At 36.2% G+C, this 14,089-nt stretch overlaps 1 pseudogene; it reads left to right on the forward strand.

Annotated features, from left to right (window-relative positions):
* The first annotated feature begins 3,553 nt into the window (after window positions 1–3,553).
* Window positions 3,554–5,578, forward strand: LOC129364442 (serine protease 1-like; annotated as a pseudogene).
* The last annotated feature ends 8,511 nt before the right edge of the window (window positions 5,579–14,089 follow it).

Consider the following 14,089-nt stretch of genomic DNA (forward strand, 5'->3'; position numbering starts at 1 on the left):
TGAAGAAATATTATTGGAATTGTATAAGGTGTCGGAGGAAGGGATATTACCTGATAAGTGGAAAAAAGCTATTATTATACCCATTTGTAAACCTGATAGAGATCCTAAATCAGCTGAAAGTTATAGACCAATAGCTCTAACATCATATTTAGGTAAAATAATGTAAAAAATGGTAAATAACAGATTGATTCATTTTCTTATGATCTAAGGAGAAGATTAAGTCGTATCAATTTGTATTTAGAAAGGGCAGAAGTACAATAGATCCTGAATAATACCTGGAACATGAAATTAGACAGGCTCAGATTAATAAAAAGAATTTAATAGCAGTCTTCCTGGATGTGCAAAAGGCTTAAAACACGTTATGGAAAGAAGGACTGTTGATTAAAATAAGAACAAATAGGTATAAGAGGTAAAATATAAAGAGGGATAAAAAATTAACTGAAAGAAATATTAAAGTAAAAATAGGTTGGGCAATAATTTCAAAATATCAAGTTGAAAATGGTACTAACTAAGGTAGTATGATAAGTCCAATGCTATTTATTATAATTGTTAATAATGTTTTCATTATTAACCGTGATGATAACATCATTTTTTGGTGTCTCATTATTTTCAGATCCATACATCTTATGGATCCATGGATCTTATACAGATGTGTCTAATTTTTTAATAAAAAAGTAGGTATATCATTTGTGATTCCAAAATATAATGAGAAATAAAAAATAACAAATAAATTGACAGTGTATTAATTGTACAGGTGTATTAATTGTTATTTTAATGAATGTATTGAGGAAACAAGAGAGAGGGAGGATTTAATTTGTTCAGATTCAAGTAGTGCATTAAGTATTCAAGAGTTAAATTCAGAATCAAGGGAAGATATTATATTGGACATAATTGGACGAAATTTTCAGGATTAAAAATGATGGTTCTTATGTTAAACTAATTTAGATTCTCGCCCACATTTTTGTGAAAGAAAATGAGTTGGCTTATAGTTTTACTAAGAGTGCTGCAAAAGAGAATATTGTTGATTTAAATATTAAAATAAGTAAAAATGAGGTGACAAATATTATTAAAATGTATATCAATAAATAATCGCAACAACAGTGGGATAGAGGAGACAAAGAAGAATACGAAGGATTGGAGGAGTGGAGACAGAAAACCTGAAGTCATGGTATTGATCAGGGAAAGACTTACACTTTAAGACGATGCCTGCAGTCTGGTAACTGAGCAAGTGGGACACCCTGTTATCTCCTCACATGCACATAGATGCACACTGAACATTTTTAAAATAAAGGGCTGAGCATGATTAAGGAGTTTGTCACAAAATAATTAAACTATTAATACTACAACTGGTTTGAAACCAGTCCAGTTCCTTTAGAGGTGAAGAAAATATGATCTGTCTGCAAGTAACGATATAGGGGATAAGTTATGGTAAAGCCAACAATAGAATTTCACCTGATTGTGACACATACAGGTAATAAAACAAGATGGGAAAAATATTCCTACTTGTATTGGTATATTTTTCTCAGGGAAGGAAGCAGCTGGGAGAGGCAGATGTTTCCATGAATGTGGATTTTTAGGATCCCTTTACCGAAGCAGAAAATAAATAATGCTATAAACTTAAAGAACTTCAAATCTTTGCAAAATACTATCTGATTCTGTAAGACACCCATTAAGATTTCTATCAAAATAGATTTGACGATGCCATAAAACAAATCTGAAAACAAAGATAAATGCCACATACAAAAATGCCACATACAAATGTACATTCAAATTAATATACTTTAATTTGAATAATTTTATGATGAAGTATTTCTATTCTTAATTGTGGATTAAAACTTGTGGATCCTCTATCCAGCGTGAATAACTTCACTGAATGAAGAACAAGCTTATTTTAACCAAACATTCGCCAGACACAGAAACACACTTGTATTTTTTTCAAGTTTTATTTTAAAAGAAATTGATGTTATGGTGAAAAGGACTTTTCTGGTTTTTCTGCTCTCATGCACACACCTGCACGCAGACACAGGGCCATGCAGAGACCTTTTTTAGGGCCAGGGGCTCAAAGTTAAAAAGGGGCACACTGAACAAGATCTTAAAAATGTCCAGTGTGATGACAGGAGGTTTTGTAAAATGATTTATTGACCACTTTTTGAACTCGAAATGTCAGATTAATACAATTTTTGGTTTCTGCTAATTTGTAAGAGATTTTTTGTTATTATTTTGTCGACATTTTTACAAGAAATAAAGAATTTTTTTTTTTTAACTATCAAATTGGAAGTACCTGCAAGAATCAAACCATCTGTTATTAGCCACAGCCTTTGCTGGAAATGTTTGACTTTGGAACGTAGAAGGCCATGACAAGTATTTTCACTAACGTTCATGTGATATTTTGTGAGGTCTAAATATCATGGGCTGAGTCTGCTGAGATCCCATAAGCAGCAGCTTCAAACCGCCTGGTAGTAGCAATGTGAAGGAGAAGCAGAAAGCAGACAGTGAGCAGGCGTTACACAGCAGGTGGTATTCTTGATATTAGAATCTCTGATATAAAGAGAGATATTCTTTATAGCTGTCAGTGGTAACAGTTTGAAATTTGCCCCCTTTATTAAAAAAAACAAACAAAAGACGTAAAGCCAGCTTCAGGCTGATCACGACTGGTTTGAGCTGATAATTGATCACTCAACCACCAAATAAAAAAACACAACTATGCTCTCAGTGTTTCAAGGTTCATTTTCACATCAGTTGATCTCTAATTTTCAAATAGTCCATCCAAATTACATCTTTGAAAAACATTACCCAAAACATTAATTCCGTTAATTATTTTACAGCATTCTAGAAGATTCTCATTTTACGTTTTTAGATGAATTTTGTCTATCACACTTTAATGTTTCAGATAAAGATATTTTTTGACTGTAAATTTAGAGCTTTCCAATTTGTGTTGATCTGTTTTCTGTTATTACTTGTTTGTGAACATTTTCAAACAAATATGTGTCTTGTTAAAAGTTTTAAATATAAATTTTCTTTCATATTGTCCTGCTTCAATGAGCATTATTTTCTGATAGTTTTAATGTTGTTTTATTTTAATCAAATCTTTTTTAAATACTTCAATTTATTTATTCAATCTTATTTTTTATGAGTTTTAAGGATGGCCAATTTTTAATCTCCCTGCTGGAGTCTCTTATGAAGTGCTGATTTTGTCAGGTCTATCCAGTCTAAAACACATCCATCTTCAATCCACTCTATGAAAAGAGTGAATGCAATTTCAGATAGACAAACATTTTCAGTCAATTCCTAAATGTTGATGAAAAAGTTTGTGTTTCATTGGTTGATTATTCAAGTTATAAGAGGGGGAAATGTTTCATAATTAGTGAAATAATCTGTCAATAGGATAAGAATGTTTTTCAAGTTTCTTTAGAACAATGAGGTGTTAAAATTCAGATGACAGCACGGATGACAGCACGGATCAGTATCTGTCCTCTGATTGGTGGCTTTCTTTCCAGCAGGAAGTTGTGAACAGAGTTTAAAAGCTGCTGCAGGACTGCAGACATTCACAGGAAGCTGGACCAGCAATGGCTCTGCTGAAGGTTCTGCTGCTGCTGGGTGAGTTGGAAACACTGGAGACACTTCCACTGGTTTTAGGGAGGCTGCTGGTCTCTGTGACTCTCAAACTTCTCTCAGATTTGGTTTCTTAAAATTCTTTCCACATAAACTGATAATTTTTTAATCTTTAAGTGTTTATTCTTTTTCTGCAGCCATGTTCGTTCCATAATTTCTGAGTAAAGTCCCCCTTTTTCTTTCTCAGGCCTTCCAGTGAACTCAGTTGTTTCTCTACAGAAGAGAATCATTGGAGGTGAAAACTGTAAAGACAGTGAGCGTCTTTATCATGTTCGGCTGGAGAGCAGACAGGGTACTAAAATAATCCGCTGTGGAGGATCTCTGATTCACCCTCAGTGGATCCTGACTGTACCTCGCTGCTGGCAGTCAGACCCAGGATGGTAGGAAAGAGACACGAAGACAGTTTTATGTGCAGATTATCAGGTTTTCTGTTTGTTCATTATAATCTCACATTTTCTGCAGGACTCACGTAGCAATCTTAAAAGTTCATCCACGGACTGCTGGGCAGCAGAGACACGTAATCCAAAACGCTCCTCAGATTTATACCCACTTCGGCAAGAAGCATGACCTCATGTTGTTGAAGCTTCAGACACCAGTAACAGGTGTCCCACTTGCTCAACTTCCAGACTGCAGGAATCGTCTTAAAGTGTAAGTCTTTCACTGATCAACACCATGACTTCAGGTTTCCTGTGTCTACTCCTCCAAAAGAGACTTCCAGTAGAGACAGGAAGTATGGATCAGACGATTTACTATTATAATCTCCCCATAATATTATCTTCTCCACTTTCTACAATAGACCATCTTATTTATGTCCATATTTTCTTCTTCCAAAAGCCCCCTCTACAACTTGCCATCCTGATCCTCTCACAATCCAGATTATGCCAAAATCACCTTTGAATTCAACTTATTGCCAGATGACGTTTGAGCGCTTCCACTTTCAAAAAAATCTGTTATCTTATCAGCGACAGCCGCTTCCTCGACTCCCTCCTCCAGTCCTGCTGCCTCTGTTTCAGCACACCTGAGTCAAGTATTCAGGTCACCAGCAGATCCAGAACCTGTTTAGCTCAGGTGTGTTGGAGCAGAGACACATGTAAAGGACGCAGGACACTGAGGACCAGGGGTGGACACTCCTGTGTCAGTGCATGAAGCCCACATTTATTTTCTGTTCTTTCATTGTTCTTCATCAAAATTAATTTTCTTCATGTTTATCTTGTATTTTTACACTTTGTTGTTTTTGTGTTTTAGAGGCGATTTTGTTCAGCTGGCAGGAGAGGGAGCAACGACTACAGGCCCCAATTATCAGCGAAGTGAGAGAAATATTGACTTTATGAGAATAAAATGTTTGTTTTTGTCTCTACAGGAACGGTCGAATGAATAACATGTTTATGATTCTCATGTTTCACGACAGTAAATGATGCTGCTGTTCCAGCACATCTTCAATGTGTCGATGTGAACATTGTTTCGGTTGCCATTTTCATGCCAGTGTACGGGAATGTATTCACTGCTTCAGCACCAAAAGGATATCTGCTATGTAAGTTTGTTTTTTCAATATCTCTCTACAATGATTAGAAGAATTTTCTGTTTTACAACATAAATATTTCAATCACATTTTTTTACAGGGTGACGATGGTGGAGCAGCGTTGCACAACGGCATGATTTATGGTGTGATTTCTCATGGTGGACTAGATGCATGTCAGAAACCAATTGTAATTGTGGATGTGTGTGACTATCTGGGGTGGATAAAAGTTACAACTGGGCTTATATACACATAATCTATAATGAAATATAATTCTCAGCTAATTTCATCTCACATAAAATTCTAGAATGGTATTTTTATCAGTTTGATCCACTTGTTTGTAGAGTTAGAATAAATCATTTTGTTTTTCTCACCTGATCTTCACCTCCCTAATGGAGCTTTCTCTGCCTCAGAAATAAAAAATAAATCAATAAATGCATGAAAAAGACACATTTCCTGGCTGATTGTCTTTACATTCATGGTTCAGTTTGTTCAGTTGATATTTTCCCTGAACTGAATCTAAAACGCTTTTAAATTACATGAAGAGGAACACCAGGAATAATTTATTTATTCAGTTTTTGTCTTCATTTTACATCAGAAATTAACATGCAGCATCTAAACTCTGCAGCTCTGGAGTTACTCTTTTTGATTTAGTTCTAGAGAACTTTAAACTGCAACAAGACCAAAGAGCTGTGCACAAAAAAAAATGAAAAAGAAGTCATATAATACAACAATTAACAAATGATATCCTGACAACTTAAAAAAAAGAAGCTGTTGTGGAAATTTTTCTTCAACAAAGAGTGAGGGAAAACAGTTTCAAGAATCAGTAAACAAATACATTCTTAATTGGTATTTAGTGGAAGACTCTGGTCACTGATTGCAGTCAGGAGAAAGAGCCCCGAGCAGAACACCTACAGTTTCATCAGGGGAGTTTCATTCCGTTCACATAGCTTGATGATCTACTTGGTTATGGAACAGACAGCAGACAGCAAGCACACGTCTTCTTTCACTTGGAGCCATGAGAGATAAAGAAACAATCCAAAGACTTCATTGTAATGCTATGGCCAGAGAAACTGAACGCCTTCAGAAGTCTTTTTCATGAGCTCATGCGTCACAAAAGAATCATAATACTGCTATGCATAGATTCAATTATTAATCACCTTAAAACCTTTCCACTACAATACAAAGGAAACAAAAAGCTTAATAATTAAAAATGATTTAAAAGTCAAAATCTGTAATGAAAGAAGTTTTAAGAAAATATTTAAAAACAGGTTAAACTAATTAATGATAGCTTTTGGTTGCCAGAAATTTAACATACAATTATTGAAAATTGTCCTCTATTGTAGTTGATCTTAATTTTAACACTATAGTCTTACATAAAGCTATGAAAAAGAATTATGTTACAAGCATCAACATAAAAATAGCCCAACAATTGGGCAAATGTGAAGAAAGAACCAAAAACTCAGGAACTGGAAAACCAAAAATTCCTAAAGTCTGAAGAACTTCTTCACATTAAGTTGTAGATTATTGCTGTTTAAAGACTGAAAACATCGGATGACAAAACGGTCTTTGGTGAATATTAGATGCAAATTTAAATCTAAATAACAGAAAAAAGCAGGAAACAGTCTTAATTTTCCATGTTTTTAAATAAAAGGTTTTACAAATAAATGTAAGAAAATGTGAGAATGAATGTAACCAGCTTCTTGGTCAATTGAAATAGTCAAATGTAAATCTGTTAGGGACTACAACCATTTTGGCCTTCAGTATGGGTTCCTAAAAATTATTATATTTTTTTTTTAAAACAAACATTTATCCGGGTCTTGTGGCATATAAGATGTTTGTGCTTGTGTCTTGAACACGCGTGATTGCTTTTGATCTCAGAAGCTAAGCAGGAATGGGTCTGGTTAACACATGGATGAAGAGACTGGCTGGCAATATCAGGTGCTGAAAGCTTTTTGAAATATGACAGTGAAGCAAAGTGTGCCAGCAGTACTAATAAATGTAGAAGTTTTTGATCCATGATGAGATAAAAACGTGTGAAAACGGAGAGTGCAAGAATCAGTTGTGCCTAAAGCTTGGAGCATCACTTCAGGCTACAGTGTGAACGTAGCCTTAAAGAAGTATTTTAGAAGTGTCGTTTTCATTTTAGTCAACAGTTTTCATGCTCGTCGTTTAAATAACATTTATCGTTTACATATAATTTTATACTTTTTTGCTGTGTTTATGTTGTTGTAGAATATATGCATATACTGTACCTTGTTTCAGAAAACGGAACGACTGAAACATCAGAGCAGCTTAAAGTAGAAGAAAGCATTTCCTGCACATTCGTTTTTAGAAAATCAGATGGCAGTTATCCTTTCCCCCCCCCAACTGACCGCGAAAGCTTAACGTATTCCAGCTCATTTAATTAAAACTTATTGTATTGTTTAAAATTGTATTATGACTGCAGAATAAAATCAAATGCGCCATTTCAACCAAAGATTGGAATTCGCTTCTGAACCAGATGTACTCTGTGCAATAATTTTATAATTATCTTTCATTAAAAAAAAAAAACAACAACAACGATCTAATAGCATGCTGTTTGGCTACTTGTCACATTCAACAGACTTCCTTCTCGCTCGGGGGAACACCACAGACATTGCGATGAATGAGCCAAGATGATTAAACACGTTCAATATCCCCGATTTTAGATCAAAGCGGTCCCGACGTTCCACCGACTGGACCCGATCAGTCATAACACACCACACTGATCGGTTACGATGATCGGTTACGATGATCGGTTACGATGATCGGTTACGATTGTCGGACAATTGGGCAACTGTCCGACAAAATTGGGGCAAAAAATCGTGAAGTGTGAACTGGGCATAAGCTTTCTCAATGGAATCAGATTTAAAAAATAAACAATTAGAATGAGAAAAATATTGAACAGAGAATTTCAAATGTTTTTGTGCTTATTGAGGAATATTTTCTTTTTTATACAACAACAAAGTACATAGAGGATGTTGTTAATTACAAAATGCTGCTTAGCTAATCACATTTTTATAGAATCAAATGAAAAGAACAGATTTCCTTGGAATATTCTTCCAAGGAATTGTGATTAAAAAGAAAACATTGCAGCAATGCAGTACAAGCTAAGAGAATAAGGCAGAAAACAACACAGGTAACAACAAGAGCAGCAGGGTGGAACTGACACTGCTGGTGCTGTTGCAGTAGTTGCCCTCGCAGCATTTCTTCTGTTCTGCTTTCAACCCTGTGTGATCTGTGCACATCAACTTGGAGGCACATCCCTTCACCGTCACATTTTTTCCTTATACATTCATTGAGAAAATGAAAATAAAGTTACCATGTGAGTAGCATGTTTGGATCTGGTCTTAACATTCTTCCAAGGATAAATAAAGCATGTAAAACCACACTGGGCTCTTACTTGTTACTGTGATGCAGTAGTTTTCATTCCCCACACAGTTAAGAGTTGCCATGCAACCTTTTTTCTCACACATGAAGCACTGTTTTCCATTCGGAGTTGTCTTGTACGCTAAGACACAGAGATAGTTATTCAATTGAAAACAATGCAGAATTTTTTAATCTTCAACAACATATTTCACCTAAAGTGACTGAAAAAAATGTAAGCTTCATAAAAAGTTTGAAATAAAAAAAAGATTTGAAACTAAAAAAAAAAATTAAACAAAAGAATTCTCAAAACTACTTTTCAGATTAAATACTTTTTCAGTTTTAAATTGCTATATATATTTTTTTTCAGATTCAGACTTTTGCCCCCGTTTTAGGATGGAATGTGGAATCATGACTGACATCTCACCATGCAGACCAGAGGCCAAACCTTACCCTCTACATTGAAATAATGTTTATATGTCCAAGAGGTGAGAAGAACTACTTTCATTTGAATTTAAAATATAGTCTGAGGAGTGACGCCACTGTCCTGCTGTCCTACACCAGAAACGACGCTTCTCTATTTCATTTGAAACCGATGGGATCTACTTTGTTGAGTAGTTTACAGCTCTCCATATTTATTTGTATCACATTCTGATTATTATTATTATTGTTTAAAATTAATACTGTACCATTTCATTTTGTTTTAAAGAGGGTTTTATTCATGTAATATTCTTTTTTGAAATCATATTTCATATTTGGTAATCTTTAATGTTAATACTGTGTTTTAAGTGGTTGTAATCCATTTCCCCCTCTTTTTTTAACAAGATTGGAATAATCTCCGTAGGAAATGCTTCATGAGAAAACCTTGCACTCCAATGAAAACTGCCGCCATATTAGCAATTCCACACACCTATTTAAACGATAGATATGCCATTTTATTTTGAAATACTGCGAACGATCGCTGAAAGTCCGAGCGTTTCATTTATTTGTTTGGTGAACGTTCAGAGGATGTGGCGTGAACGTTCAGAGGATGTGGCCTGAACATTCGATTCTCGCCGGGTAATTTCTACCATGGTTGCTTAAAATGTTATGCGTCTTAAGAAGCAAAAAGTTGCTTGTGAGAACTGCAAATCCAAGTTGTGCAAAGTACTGGCGATCATAATAAGGGAATGAAGTACCAGGTATCTGAGAGTTGCAGAGGTCTTCGTTGCAGCAGACGCTAGTTTGCACCACTCTCTGAGTTCCGTAGTTGACGGACTTTTCAATACATTGTTCAGGCAAAACGCAGCGTTTGGCGCTGACATCAGAAACCACGACGCCACCTGCAGTCAAATAAAGCGCACATGTTAAAGCGAGGCGGTTTCCAGTCGCTGGAAACCGAGTAAAGACGAACCTAAGATCCCGACTTCCTTTGCTGCTACGCAACGATACTTCTCTGAGGGACACTCAATTGTTTTGTTGGTGCAACGTTCAGGGGTAGCCGGAGTACATTCATAACACATCAGGCTGTTGGCTAATTAGAACAAAGAGAGAATGCACACAAGTGAGACAACAAAACCCTGATCTTAAGACAACAACAACAAAAGAAATGGCGGAATCACATCAGCACAATGCGTGGGAGGACAAATAAATCAGATTATCAATGTTCGTTATCAACGGAAGAAACGCGAAGCTTCATAAAATCACACTAAATGTTAATCGGAATCAAAAACTTGCCTTTCGGTAGAAAAAGCACTCCAAGCACCAACGTGAAGAGCCGCATGTTGCTGGTGAATTATGTGAGCTTTTTAATCGTCTCCGCCGAAAATGAATATATAGAAATATTTATTTGTGGGAGGGGCTCTGTTCTCAGCTTCACACCTCCCCGAGCTAAGCAGATCCTAAAGTTTGTTTTGTTTTGTTTTGTTTTGTTTTTCTCCGACAGTTGCGCGACACACCCGTTGCCACAGCAACCGACAGCAACGTCTTTACGTGACAATTCAAAAACGTTTCCGTCACGAAGCAGAGCGTTGAGTCCGCTGCAGTATTATGTTTGTAGGCTTTATGTGCATTTTGTGATTACTATCAAGAGATAGTTAAGCTGTGGGAGATTAGCTCATTTCTACTGATGATCTGTCAAAGTTGTGTTTTATGGCACATCGTGTTAAGCATGTCAAAGTAAATGAAGCATCCTTCTCCTCGCTATTTTTTTCCAAAGTGTACGCGACTTGAATGCGATCTCCACTGTGAACTGCAAACCAATGTTTGCCCATCCCTGGAGCTCAAGGCGCGCTGACCCGCTTCTACGGGCCTTTTCAGATGACTGCAGTTCAGCCTGTTAATCAATCAATCAATCAAATCTACCATTTACAAACAGGAGGATGTGCTCAGTTAGGGGTGGTGTAGAGCTGAGAGTAGAGCCCCTCCCTGGAAAACTTTCAATATATTCGTTCAACTGGGAAACTATAATTGATTTTGTAAACCACCAGCAAAATGTTCCTCTTCACTTTGATGCTTGGAGTGCTGTCTTTTATTATTCATTTTTTAATCACATTTAATATTAGTCTATGGTTGTATTATTTACATTTCCTTCCATTAAAAACTGCAATGATAATCTAACTTCCTGCTAAGCCTTTCAAACTTTTCCTTCCCACTCTGTACATTGTGCTGATCCAACCTTTTTTTTTTGTCTTATAAGACAAAATTTTCTTTTTCATATTTTGTTGGCAATAAAAGTGCACTTTCTCTTCGTTTTAATTAGCTGACACCCTGAAATGTCATGGATGTTTATCAAGCAGCCCTGGAACTTGCTCTTGGAAAACAACTGAGCGTCCCTCGCAGGATTATTGTTGTTCAGAAAGTTTTCTAACAACAGAAGTTGCAATTTAAGGTTCGTCTTTGTGTGGTTTCCAGTTGTTAGTTATTAGTTCGGCATCGTCTCATTTAAAATTTGTGTTATTTTACTGCAGGTTGACAATAGTAGTGGTTCCTATTGTCAACTTCAAAGGTTGCATGATGCCTGAATGATGTGTTGCAAGTTACTCTTACTTACTTACTCTGTAAGTTCAACTATGGAACTTACAGAGTGCTGAAAAATAGCATCTGCTGCAATGGAGACCTCTACAATGCTCAAGTATCTGGTAATTAATTTCTTGATGACATTTTTCAATACTTTACACAATCTTGATTTACAATACTCACAGACTTTTTGCTTCTTAAAATGTTGAACATTTTAAGGATCCATTGTAGAAGTGGCCTAAAAATTAGACTGTAGTTTTGTGATTCTAGTATGGAGCTAAATTGGGACCATAAAAAAAGTTTGAAACTGAAAAAAAGATTTGAAAAATCTTTTTCAAATCTCCCTCATGCAGTGAAGGAGACACTGCATGAGGGAGCAGTGTCTTGGAGTAACAAGACGAACTGCGAGTAACAGTCTGTGATTTGACTACTTAGAGGTGTGATTTCATATTTATCTGCTAATTGACAAATAACGTTCATGTGGCTAAAAGTTAGTTTGGTACAAAGTGGAGCTAATGTGTTAACAAAGATCAAGTTAAGGACAAACATAAATACAAAAAATAGAAAAAAGCCCTGATGCTACATTGTGAAAAACAAAAATGTAACTGAAATGTCCTTCGTAAAAGAAACTATGAATCTTATGAATTTATAGACCACAAATGTTACAATAAATTCATGAGGAACACTCTGTTATGGACAAAATGACTGTTTGTCTTTTATCTGTGTCATCTGGTCACAGGCACAAAGCTGCACACTGACACAGGGCCGTGCAGAGACCTTTATAGGGCCAGGGGCTCAAAGTTAAGGAGGCTCACACTGAACAACAGCTTAAAGCATCGTACAACAATATATCAACAATTCATATTAATCAAGAATGTAATATTCAATCGAATCCTACTATATCATTGCCATCATGTGGAGTCAATGCAAAGCAAATGTCGTCTATGTTTCCCGGACAGGTTTAATGTTGCTGTTTCTGCTGCTGACAGTCCTGTAGGGCTGAGTTGATCTGAGACTGTAGTTGTTAAACAGACCAGAGAGAAGGTCACTGGTTATGAAGTTATGAAATAAGCACATTTGCTGCTATTTTACTAAATAAGCCCTAATAATATCTGATTGTTTAACCTCTATGACAGCTTGGCTGCAGACTGCTTTAAAGATCAAGAAAGCTCTACATCGTTTTTCTGTGTTAGCACCTCTGAGATCTACAATCATAAGACAGAGAAATCAAGAAAATTTTTTACTGCTGGCAGTGCCCTGCAGACATTCAGGGTGCTGACAGATATTCAGGGCTGTTTCAAACATTCAGTGGCAAATCCAGACATTCAGAGGCTCTCCAGAGTTTCGGGGGTCCTCCAAGCTTTAAGGTCCCCTCTTGATACTCAAAGGCCCCTAAAAATGGTTGAATTGTAACACAGCCTCATGAATTCTGGTATTTGGAGGTGGTGAGGTAGATGCGGTGGACCCAGGTTATAATGAATAATGATGGTTTATTGAAGTGAATCACAGAAACGCAGGCAGCACAGGTGAGTAACAGCAATAACTTCGACACTTGTAGCAACTGGAACTGACATTAGACAACATGTACTGACAACATGTACTTCCTGAAATCTATATTTAAACACAGTTAATGATGCTGATGTTCTTAGTAGGGAGGGGCTGAGAAGTCTAAATCCTGAATCTACCTAAGCCCCTATATTACCTTGCATTTGCTCTGCATGGAGAGCTAAAGCTGCTATCATCTCTGAGCTGGAATCCACGACGCTTTTGGAACATCTTGATTTATTAAATTGTTGCATGTTTGGGTTTATGCTGCGGTATTTTCGCTTATGTTTATATGATATTTCGTGAATTCCAAATGCTGTGAGCCGAATCTTTCTCTGTCAGTTGAGGTTCTGCAGTAACTTCTATTCACAGCTGTGAACCTCCAGCCCCAATCCCACAAGAGCTGCGAAGCACCTGGTGGTATCGTTAAGGTGAAGCAGAGAGTGAACAGTGAGTAGGTGGTACCTGGTACCTCATGGTACCGTTTCTTTATATCAGCAGACAGACAGTGGGACCGACTCAGGCTTGATTTAGTCCAGCACCGGGCAGCCAGGTGAAGTTAAAGTCAGAAGATTTATCTGCAGCCGAAACATTTCTGTGTTTAGGCGTGAGGGGGGTTTTCCTGCTATTGTGAGGACAATTACAAAAAATAAATACACTTTTTCTAACTGAAACATAAGACCTATATTTATATTTATAAAGTATATGTTGAAAAAAAAATCTTGCCCAAATAGTTAGACCTGCCCCTTCCTCACTATGGGCCTGATATCTCAACATCATGCAGGAAGAGGACTTTAATATCTTTAAGAAAACTCTTTTTATAAATTTATGTGGCCCTATAAAAAGGGTTGAAATTAAAATGTGATCTGCAAAAGAGGAACATTTTCTATCATTTTTATGTTAAATTTGTGGGAACCAGAAGCTACCGTTAATTAGTTTTACATCTTTTAAAGTATTTCCTTAAAACATCTTTCATTACAAATTTTGACTTTTAAATTGTTTTTAACTTTTTATTTCCTTTATATATTTATG

The sequence above is a fragment of the Poeciliopsis prolifica genome, unplaced genomic scaffold (genome assembly GCF_027474105.1).
Source record: "Poeciliopsis prolifica strain line A6 unplaced genomic scaffold, Auburn_PproV2 SCAFFOLD011, whole genome shotgun sequence".
NCBI lineage: Eukaryota > Metazoa > Chordata > Actinopteri > Cyprinodontiformes > Poeciliidae > Poeciliopsis > Poeciliopsis prolifica.